General features: G+C 34.7%; 1 pseudogene across 1 annotated transcript; it reads left to right on the forward strand.

Moving 5' to 3' along the window:
* The first annotated feature begins 8,591 nt into the window (after positions 1 to 8,591).
* LOC149561784 (cysteine-rich receptor-like protein kinase 15) lies at positions 8,592 to 11,541 on the forward strand (annotated as a pseudogene). Its single transcript, XR_016364244.1, has 7 exons — positions 8,592 to 9,378; positions 9,498 to 9,641; positions 9,742 to 9,863; positions 9,959 to 10,078; positions 10,393 to 10,618; positions 10,728 to 10,881; positions 10,968 to 11,541. The product of XR_016364244.1 is annotated as a cysteine-rich receptor-like protein kinase 15 (transcript).
* The last annotated feature ends 572 nt before the right edge of the window (positions 11,542 to 12,113 follow it).

Here is a 12,113-nt window from a genome sequence, read left to right on the forward strand (position 1 = left end):
ACCTAAGACCCCCTTCGATCCATAAGAACAATTCTAAACGATTCTAATATGTCCCTAGGTGTCCTAGGGACATGTCATCATGTAATGGGTCGAAGGGGGTCATAGGTCACATTATGACCACATTCAACCCATAAAAATAATTCTAATATGTCACTATTGTTCTTAGGACCCACACACACACACAAACACACACACACAGATATATATATATATATATATATATATATTTATAGATTATAAACTAATAAGATAATATATTGTTATATATTAATAACATACATACATACATAGATATATATATATATAGATATATATATATATAATATTACGTTATTATATTTAATAAAAATATAGGAAAAATAATAATAATATAATATAATAATATATATTATATTTATAGATTATAATAAGAATAATATAATATATTATCTGTTATATCTTTAGTTACGTTATTATATATATATATATATATGTATATTTTACATAGTAATATAACTCTAATAATTGATAAGTTATAAACTATAAATCAGAAACTCGATTTTCACTCTAAAATGTCTTACGATTTGAAATTTCCCTCCAAAAGTGGATTTGGGCTTATGAAGCCATATCGGATATCTGATTAGGCCTTGTATTCACCAAGACTGCTCGGTCAACCCAAAAAACATGTTTGAGGATGGTTTTAGTGACACTTAGACTTCGAGTAGCCACCTGACAATGTTATTTTGATCAAAATTGAATGAAACAAATTTATTTTTCTTAATATGGCTCTCGAGATTCCATCAATATAATTTCTGTCAAATTATGGGTTTGATAAGTATTTATTAGTTAATTATCAATGAAGATTATTGTAAAGTGTTGATTGACATACTGATTGAAAAATAGCTATAACTTTCAAACGGTATAACATTTTTTAAATCTAAAAGTTGCGTCACATTCTATGCTTCACCTAGTATAAAAAAAAAATTTAAAAAAAAATTGGTAAATTTTTCTATTAGTTAAGGTGGTCAGACATGGGAGTTTTTTTTTTCGAATTTTTTTTGGTAAAAAATTCATATTTAATTATTTATTTGGAATTAAAATTCCAAAAAATATGCATCAAATTCAAGCATGAGTCTACTTTTTATATCTATAATTATATTAAAAAAATATTATGATTTGATTTTGATTCAGGTGGTAAGACATACACCTACTTTTTATTTTTGCCCTAAAATTTTCGTAGTACTGCATTAAAATCCAAACTTTTAACCAATCAATTATTTTTTTCTCCTGATAAGGCCTAGTACTTTAGAAACTACATTCAATTTTTTCCAAATTATTTTCTTACAAATTTTTTATATAAAGTCCATAACCACTTTAAAATTATGTGTCAAGTTGACATAACCCTGATTTGCTAATTTTTCACTGCCACTTAAGGCCATAGTTTGGTACACCATGATCTTGCACATACCCATAAGGTGCCTATTTTCACACCTTTTTCTACTACAAGGGAACCTTTTGAAACCTTGCAATTTTTATCATTAAAAGTAACAACACAACCCCCATCACCGACTTGCCCTACTAAAATTAAATTCCTACTCAGCCTTGGAACATGTCTGACCTCATGTAGTAGCCAATGATTCCCATTCTGCAACTTAATCTTAATTTTTCCCTTTCCAACAATCTGACAGGATTCATTATCCCCCAAATAAACAAGCCCAAAATTCCCTTGGACATAATCAATGAAATAACCTCTATGAGGTGCAGTATGAAATGAACCACCAAAATCTAAAACTCATGAATCATCAACACTTTCTAAAGACAAAAGAAAAGCATCCTCTTCAAATTTGTTACTTACCACATTTGCATCCTTGTCTCCATTTAATTTATCTCCTTCATTTTTCTTTTGATTCCAGCAATCTTTCTCTTTATGACCTAGTTTCCCATAGTACCAGTAGTCATTCGGTCCTCTTGATTGAGACCTCTTCCCCTTTGACTTTCCTCTTGATTTTTCAAGATTTTTAGAGTTACTTCCTCTCTTAGTCATTCTACCCTTTCTTTGTGCATTCAAAGTACTTCCTAATGTAGATCCACCTAAGGATTTCCTATGAGTTTCCTCACTCAAAATAAAATTGATCACATCATCATATTTTAAGGTACTAGATCTAGGAATAGAATTACTCACCACCATTACCAAGCCATTCCAGCTTTTAGGCAAAGAACACAAAATCAAGAGAGTCCTAATTTCTTCATCAAAATTGATACCCAGAGAAGATAACTGACTACTTATAGTATTAAACTCATTTAAATGATCTGCAACAGATCCACCTTCTACCATTTTTATATTAAATAAATGCTTCATGAGAAATACCTTGTTTTAAGTGGAGGGCTTTTCATACAATGTTGCTAGGGTTTTCATCAACTCTTCTATTGTCTTCTCTTTTGTAATATTAAATGCCACTGATGGTACTAGGCATAACCGAATGCTTCCAAGTTCCTTTCTATCCAAAAGATCCCATTCATCATTTGACATCGATCCTAGATTCTTGTCTTTGCCTTCCAACAGCTTCCATAAATTTTTCTGATAAAGATAGTCTTCCATTTGCATCTTCCATAACTAGAAGTTTTGCCCATTAAACCTATCAACCCTTAGCTTACCCTCATTTTCCATCACTCCAACTCAATCGTAAGACTCCCACTTAACATATTTGGTATAATATTTTTTGATAACAAATTTAGCCTACTTTACCTTATTTTATATATGTTATTTGTATTAGAAAACTGTGGAATCTTTCTAATAATCTCCTCAATCATTGACTGGATTATGTACATCTTTACATTAGTTTGAATGTATGATCTTTGCATTGCTTATGAATGTTACAATGATAGGAGATGTTATGCACTTTCTTGCAATAATTCAAGGTGATAACCCATTTGTGTAGTAACTCCAACTAGTTATAACTTCTTCAAACACCAAAAATCTATATACTTTAGTTGTTTGACATTTTGTCAAACACTTTGCAAGCAAGCTCTGATACCACTGTAGTATCCTCTCACAAGGAACTAAATGCAAATGTAATTCTTTTGGTATTATTAGTACAAATAAATGGAAACAAGATGCAAAACAATGATTACAATAATGCCAAAATTTTGATTTTGAATTATTATAGAAAAATCATATGCTGATGAAGTACAATCATAATAGTAATGCCCAAGAATGGAAATGAATCAAGCATAAACACTATAGTGCAACATTTTGCATGCATATTTTAGCAATAAAAAAACTTTTCTCCAGTTTAAGCACAAACTAGAACTCCTCAACTGAAGCTCTCTCAAATATCAAATTCAATAGATATTTCACCACCTCAAATGGTTGCAACACTAAGTTGACATTCCCCAATGGATGATTGAAATTAGAAACCTTAGTTTCATCTACCAACTTGATATCAAATGTAATCCACAAAATCGGATGATAAAAATGAAGCTCTCACCTCTATTTATACTTTTCCTTGACCCTCATAGAAAGAAATAAAATATTTAATAATTGCACTCTCTAGAAGTTTCTCCCTTCCAATAATTAATGCACTTGCTAGAAGCATCTCCCTTTCATATTACAATAATTAATTGTGCTTCTAGAAAAATTAAATTACTAGAAGCTTCCCCCTTCCAATAATTAATGCATTCTCTAATAAATTAAATAAATTAAATATAAATTCTTTTTCTTTTTTACTTTTGACTTTATAAGAAAATAATTTAATCAATTTCTCCTTATTTCTTCACTTAGCCTTCAAAGAATGTAAAGGCTAAGAACTCCATTGATATTTTAAAAAGATGGGGACATTATAGTCCGCCCTCCCTAAAATTTCTTGTCCTCAAACAACTTTAAGTCCGGATGCTAAAAAATCTTCTCATTCTCCCATGTCACATCCTCAACTGGAAGGTCCTTCCATTTCACCAAATACACCCTTATAGTGCACTGCCTCAAGTTCCTTTTCCTGAAATCAATGATAGCCTTTGGCACCAATATATATTTTCCCTCATCATCTAAGGGTGGGAGCACTATAGAAGGAAGAATATGATGTCCTAGTGCCTTCATGAGGCATGACACATGAAAAATGTTGTGCACCTTGCTCTTGGCTGACAAATCTAACTCATAAGCCACCTCTCCCACTTTCCTAATAATCTTGAATGGACCATAGTATCATGGCTTAAGTTTCTCGGCACCACTCTTCTTGAGAGTGGGTTGATGGTAAGGTTGCAACATAAGATACACCATATTTACAACCTCAAAAGTTTTCTCTGTCCTCTTCTGGTCTGCATACTACTTATGTCGATTCTATGCCTTGGTTATATTTTCCTTGAGAATGTCTTAGCTCTCCTATAACAAATCACCATCATTGGGCACTCTACTATCACTCAAAAGAAGATCCATAAAATTAAGTGCCTCATACCCATATAGGTCCATAAAGAGTGACATTTGAATAGACATGTGATAAGTAGTATTGTAGCAATACTCACAGAGGTAAATCCACTTTACCTATGTCTTCTATTTCCTTGCTATATAATTTTTAAGATATCCCTCCACCCATTTATTCACTATCTCTATCTGACCATTTGTTTGAGGGTGGTGGCTAGTACTTGGAGTTAGCTCTGTCTCACATAACTTGAATAGCTCCTACCAAAAATGACTCATAAACCTATTATCTCTATCACTCACAATGCTTTGAGGTAAGCCATGTAGTCTAAATATCTCCTTGAAGAATAACTCTGCCACCTGTGTAGCAGTGTATGTAGCAGTGATCAGAGTGAAGTGTGCAGACTTCGTAAGGTGATCCACAACCACATATATGCAATCTCTGCCTTGGGCTCTAGGTAGTCCTATGATGAAGTCCATAGATAAACACTCCCAGTTTTTATTAGGAATTGAAAGTGGGTAAAGTAAACTGCCTGGATAGGAATGTTCCTGCATATTCTGTTGGCAAGTGGGATACTCCTTAATATACTGAAGGACTTCTACTTTGAGCCATTTCCATGTGAAGCATTCTCTAATCTGCAGGTATATCTTGTAGAAACTTGGATGTCCTACCATAGGTGAATAATGAAAATATTTTAGAACTATCCTCCTCACTGTTGAAACCCAGAACCAAAAATATTTGCCCTTTGTAAATGATGAGTTCATTCACAAGGGTGTATCTACTATCCTAAATAGTTCCATCTATGACTCTGGTGGTCCATGTATCCTTTGCATACTCTACAAGGATCAAGTGTCTCCAATCCTTTGATATATCTATCAATAAGCTCAAATGGGGCCTACCTGATAAAGCATCAACAACTATATTTTGTGTCCCTTCAAAATATGTGATATCAAAATCATAGGACTATAACTTGCTCCCCCAATTCTGCTACCTATCATTGAGATCTTGCTACCCCAAAAAGTGTTTTACACTATTATGGTTGATTTTGATACAAAATTTTCTACCTACCAAATATTGCCTAAATTTAGCAAAAGCATGCATAATGACTAAAATCTCCTTATCATATATGCTGAAGCTCCACTTTGGCCCTCTTAATTTCCTACTCTCATAAGCAATAGGGTGCTTCTCCTACATAAGTACTGCTCTAATGCCCTCTGACTTCCTCTACACTACTCTAATCTCATCTTCACCATGCCAAAAGTGGTGAAGCAAACCAATGGGACCCATCCAATACATCATGTTGAACCTGTTGCCACCTAGATCCCAAAACAACTAAACTCCACATCCATTTGCCATAGAGTGATAAAAATATCTAGAAGTGTCTATAACACAACATCTCTCTACAACTCCTACTAAACTCCCATGGATGTGATAATTAACCAAACCATCATGCCAATTGACACCATAGTCGTCCTGTAACCATGTACCCATAAGAAAACTTTGTGACATAGGAGTAGCAAACCCCGTTGGATACATATCAGCATGATGTATAATTGACAACTGTCCCTACAAGTAATCCCCCACAAATAGCTAAGTCAGACACTTGTAGTCGCTAATCCCATCCTACAAAGATGGTGAATACCCATCCGAGAAAGGATGGTATAATTCCAGAACCAATCCATACTAATGCATCATCAAGTGCTTCATGGATGGGTCAAAAGAAAAGTGATGGACACTCCTCACTATATATTTGTGGTAAAAGGTGCCAACCTCTATCAATGGCTCATCACTAACAATACTTGAATCAAATAGCTGATCCCTCTGATTCTAAAAAATAATAGGCTGGCATCCATAATTAGCTACATGGAATAAAGTGACAGATTTGCTTTGAGGAGATGAAAATAAATCAACATGAGAGCCATATTCTGAACTAGATGACATTCTTCAAATGCCCTTTTTGGATGATGGAGTAGTGTTATGTACTACTAGGAAACTCTTGGGAGAATCCACCATTATGACACAAGAGCTACCAGTAAATTGTCATGTATCAACTATCCTAGTGCTAACCTTAGGAGAACTTAATACAACCAAGGTACTCATCCCAGCAGAAACTTTTGTACCTATATATATGATAGATGTAAACACATCCCCACTACAACCCATGGATATAAGATCCTTATCAACTAACTCTGTATGTAACTATACCATGTCTGCAGCTGGCAGAGACTGTGCCAAATGCAACTCCTCTATAAGCTTCTCAATCGGTAATTGTGACTCTTGAAGGGCCAATTAGGTATTCTGCAATGAGTCCATAGTCACCTCAAGCTCATGAGTGAGCTTATCAACCTTTAACTCCTTTCCTTACAATGCAACATAATAAATGCAATCCCACTCGAGAAGAAAATATCTATCTGCAACTAGTTGTAGGTAATTTTGTTTCATCATTCCAATCGCTTCTTAGAGTGCATGTATCTCTGCGAGCGAAAAACACTATCACTATGCTCATCTATCAAAGTAGTACTCCAACCATAGGTAGCCAACATTTGATGAGCAACATCAAAATGCTCAATGGTTGTGGCAACCATCCTGTCATTAACCTTCAATTGGCTTGCTAAATGATTATCCCCTTGTGATGAAACATTTCCACACAAATCTTCCAATTTTTCATCCACACTGTGATATGAGGTTGAATCAATGTCACTCACCATATGATAAGCAACATCGTGTATGCTATCATCTATGCACACATCAATATCCAAGGTTTTGTTGCTATCCACCTCATAGGATGGCTCAACTGGTGAGGTAGAAGCTGCTAATATAATAGTATCTTCAAGCACTTCCACTTCCAAGGTGACTGCATGTCCATCCACATCATGATCTTAGGATTCATTGTCATCAAATGAATTTTCTGATTCATTTTCTAAGGTCTGATTTTTGCTCCCCATCATGTCAACTATATGATAGTCACTAACTGTTGGTAATTCATCATAGAGGCTTCTAGATACTATAGAGACCTCTTGTTTCTCTTTCTCTTTGTTCTATGATGTAGTCCTCTTAAACATGGAAACCATCAATTCATTCATCTTTTTCTAACTTTCATCCAAACTTTTCAAATTTTGTTTAAGCTTCCTCATATCCTTGTCCCATTGCTTCTGGGTACTTGAAGTAAACATGATTAGCTAATTGATTCAATGTCCAATCTACCCAATAGGATGGCAGGTTAATAGCTCTAATAATATTGTAGTAACCCCAACTAGTTATAACTTCTTCAAACACCAAAAATTTGCATACTTTAGTTGTTTGACATTTCATCAAACACTTTACAAGCAAGCTCTGATACCACTGTAGTATCCTCTCACAATGAACTAAATGCAAATGCAACTCTTTTAGTATTATTAGTGCAAATACATGGAAATGAGATGCAAAACAATGATTATAGTAATGCCAAAATTTTGATTCTGAATTATTACAACAAAATCATATGCTGATGAAGTACAATGATAATAGTGATGCCTGAAAATGGTAATGAATCAATCATAGACATTGTAATGTGGCATCCTGCATGCATACTATAGTAATAAAAAAACTTTTCTCCAATTTAAGCACAAAATAGAAATCTTGAATTGAAGCTCTCCCAAATACCAAATTCAATGGATATTTCACCACCTCAAATGGTTGCAACGCTAAAGAGTTGATGTTCTCCAATGGCTGACTGAAATCAGAAACTTTAGTTTCTTCTCCCAACTTGATATCAAATGCAATTCACAAAATTAGATGATAAACAATGAAGCTCTCACCTCTATTTATACTTAGAAAATAAAATATTTAATAATTGCATTTTCTAGAAGTTTCCCCCTTCCAATAATTAATGCACTTGGTAGAAGCTTCTCCCTTGCAATATAATAATTAATTGTGCTTTTAGAAAAATTAAATTACTGGAAGCTTCCCCCTTCTAATAATTAATGCATTCTCTAATAAATTAAATTAATTAAATATAAAGTCACTTTTTTTTCTTTGACTTTTGACTTTATAAGAAATTAATTTAATCAATTTCTCCTTTTTTCTTCACTTAGTCTTTGGAGAATGTAAAGGCTAAGATATCCACTGATATGCTAAAAAGATGGGGACATTACAATTTGTTTATGATAACGCCCATTTCCATTGAATCCAAACTAGATAGTTGATAAATTCGGAAAAAAAATGCTGCTTGTTTTGCTGCTTCTGATCATGGGTTCCGATTCAGTCATATGTGACTCTCAGTGGACTATCTGCAACAATGTTTCGACTTTTGCAGAGTTGAGTAAATACTCCCAAAACTTGAATACACTAATCAATGATCTTTCTCGGAACACAGTTGAAGGGTTTAGCAAATCTTCTCATTGGCAATCTCCCGATACAGTCTACGGTCTTTTCCAGTGTTTTGGTAATGCTTCTTTGGCGAAATGCTCAGATTGTTCAAGCCAAGCATACAGCGCCGCTCAAAGAGACTGCGGCAACGACATTGGTGCACAGATTTGGAAGGATAACTGTTTCTTGCGCTATGATAATACCAACTTCAGTTCAAGATTAAATGAAACCTTCCTTTGGTTTATGAACGTGGAAGATTTTCCAGGCGACTTGCAGGGTTTCAAATCCACGACCTCTACTCTTCTCTTCAATTTGTCTAGAGAAGCTACAAGTACAAACGAGCTTTTTGCTGTTGGATCGGGCTACTTTGACGACACCGAAATAGCGTCTGGGCCACAAGTAGTGTATGGTCTCGTCCAGTGTTGGAGGGATCTATCTATCAAGGATTGCAGTACATGTTTGTCTCAAGGGAGGAAGAGATTGGAGAAATGCTGTTCATCGAAAAAAGGAGCCCGGGCTATATCAAGAAGCTCATGCATGTTGAGATATGAGATGAACCCCTTTTATTTGCCAATGATAGACTTGGACTCATCGCCTTCATCACCCTCACCTTCATCAACACACCCCAAAACATCAAGTGGTAAATCTGCCCCCTTAGTTTTAGAATTAATCAATTGACCATGTTTGCTAAATTCTCATCGGGTAGACTAGCTGTGATGGATCCTGATCTCTTTGATCTCATTATATGCTGCCATGCAGAGAAATCCTCAAAAACACTACCTATAACACTGGTTTTTGTTGGAGGAATGCTTCTCTTATTACTCATATGTTCAATTGTTATGAGAAAAACTCTCAAATCTGCCATTTTCGGGGGAAGAGTAACTCAAGCTACCCATAATGAAGGTGTTCATTACAATTTTAATCTTGTTCTTGTTTTCTTTTTAGTTTGTTTGGTAAGTGTAACAATTGATCATTTAGCTTACCCATGTTTCTGACTGTACAGGTAGGTGGTTATTTCAACAGGAGCGGCGTCTTGACTTCAGCTTGGAAGAACTCGCAGAAGCCACTGACAATTTCCATGAAAACAAAAAGCTTGGACAAGGTGGTTTTGGTGCCGTGTACAAGGTGAACATTTTTTCCCTCAAGAAATTGTGTTTCCATGGATTAGGAGATCTGTTTAACGAGCCAGATAGATCTCAAATTTTGTTTTCATCTTTCAGGGAAGAACCAAAGAAGGAAAGGAAATAGCAGTGAAAAAACTGTTTGCGAAATCCACTCAAGGAAATGAACAATTTATGAACGAAGTGAAACTTGTGGCGAATGTTCAGCATCGAAACCTAGTGAAACTGATGGGATGTTGCGCTGAGAGAGATTAAAGGTTGATTGTTTATGAGTATTTGCCCAACAAGAGCCTTGACACCTTCCTCTTCGGTAAGTTGATACTGATTGGTCTCGTCATCATCCCCTTTCTCATGAAGCTCTTTAGTATTCCAATGTTTCTAGAATGGCATGATAGTTTTAGATTTGGGATTGGGTCATCCTTAAATATTAAATATTACAATTAAGGAAGAAATTCAGTTTGAAAAAAATAAGTCAATTTTGATTATTTAGTACTTTTAGTTTAAAAAATGAAGCTTAATATATGATGTTTAAGCCCTCTGTTGGAATGGCAGAGCCAGAAAAGTTTAGAAGCTTAGAATGGCAAAAACGTCATAACATGATCTTCATGAGGACTCGCCCATGAAAATAATTCACAGAGATATTAAACCAAACAATATTTTGCTTGACGAGAAACTCGATCCAAAGATAGCCGATTTTGGGCTTGCAAGACTGTTCCCAGAGCATGAGACGCATATCCAAACATCTCTTGCAGGCTCCTGGTAAGGATAACAAGATGTTTGACGGTGTACTGGTTTTGTTACTTAATTGCATGATGTATAAATGTTTGTAGATACAAATGAGTGGATGCTGATGTGGCGCACAATGCAGGGGTTACATGGCACCAGAGTATGTACTCAAAAGGAAGCTCTCCGCTAAAGCCGATATTTATAGCTTTGGAGTGCTCCTGCTTGAGATTGTGAGCGGAAAGAAAAACATGGGCATGATCTGTATAGCCCAAGGGACGGAAACCCTAGTAGAACGGGTGAGGAACTCAAATTTCTGTGATTCATTTTACCTTCGATGATATTTTTGCCCTTACACTTACTCAACCGATGAAATGTTATGCAGGCATGGGCATTGTACAATGAAGGGAATATGCTGAACATGATGGATTCAGCAGTTTTAGAGGCGTGTCCCGAGGAAGAAGTGTTGAGATTCATTCATATCGGCCTTTTGTGTGTTCAGGATAACGCAGAGCTCCGTCCACCCATTTCTATTGTCATTCTGATGTTGTCAAGCACTTCAATGCCTTTGCCCAGTCCAACAGAGCCCGGGTTTCTACCGAGCAGCAAAAGTAGTGTTGCATCAAAGTCAAGCTCAGCGAGAGGTACGATTGAAAAGAGCACGGCATTAGAGACATCTGTGACGACCTGGTCATCTTCGTCAGGCGTTCACATAAAGGAGCCCAAAATCATCTCAGAAACAAATCAAAATTGAGCATAGGAACATCACAACTAAGAGCTCTGCATTAGAAATTGATGTTTAAGTAAAAACAGAATATATTCAAGCTGTGTTTGTGTCATGAGTTGTATTACTGTTCTATTCTGATTCTATGGTTCCAAATATTGGTTGAAAGAAGTTTGCATAATGTATTGCACATTTAGTATTGTAAAGCAAAATTAATAAATGTATTCTAATGTAATTTATGTGTCTTTCATTTTATTATAATAGATCGATTTTTTTTCTTTTTTTTCTTTTTGTTCTAGTGGTTATTCATTATCAATAGCAGAATAAAATCTTTCTTGATCAAATAGAAAAAATTAGAACACATGAAAAAAATTGCATCAAAGTCTACTAGGTTTCCTCCACGTATTGTAAAGTATAATTAATGAATGTATTCTAATGTAACTTTATGTGTCTATAATTCTGTTGTTGTTGCAATAGATCATTAGTATATAATAATTTAGAAATAGCTTTCTTTTTCTTCTAGTGGTTATTCATTATCAATAGCAAAATTAACTCTTTCTTGATCAAATAGAAAAAAGCTAGAACACATGAAAATAGTTGCATAAAAGTCAACTAGGTTTCCTTCAAATATGGCTAGACCATATTAAAAATAATTGCATAAACCCTACTTAAGTTCTTTCAAAAGACCATCTAGATCATATGAAAAAATATGAATAAAATCTAATAAAGCTATTTTAATCTAATGGTGACATATCTCTCACTAGTCAATATCAAGTTCTATTATTAACATAAAAGTCTATAAAAGTC

The sequence above is a fragment of the Cupressus sempervirens genome, chromosome 4, assembly GCF_028749045.1.
Source record: "Cupressus sempervirens isolate cs-2001-9-10 chromosome 4, ASM2874904v1, whole genome shotgun sequence".
In the NCBI taxonomy this organism is placed as follows: domain Eukaryota; kingdom Viridiplantae; phylum Streptophyta; class Pinopsida; order Cupressales; family Cupressaceae; genus Cupressus; species Cupressus sempervirens.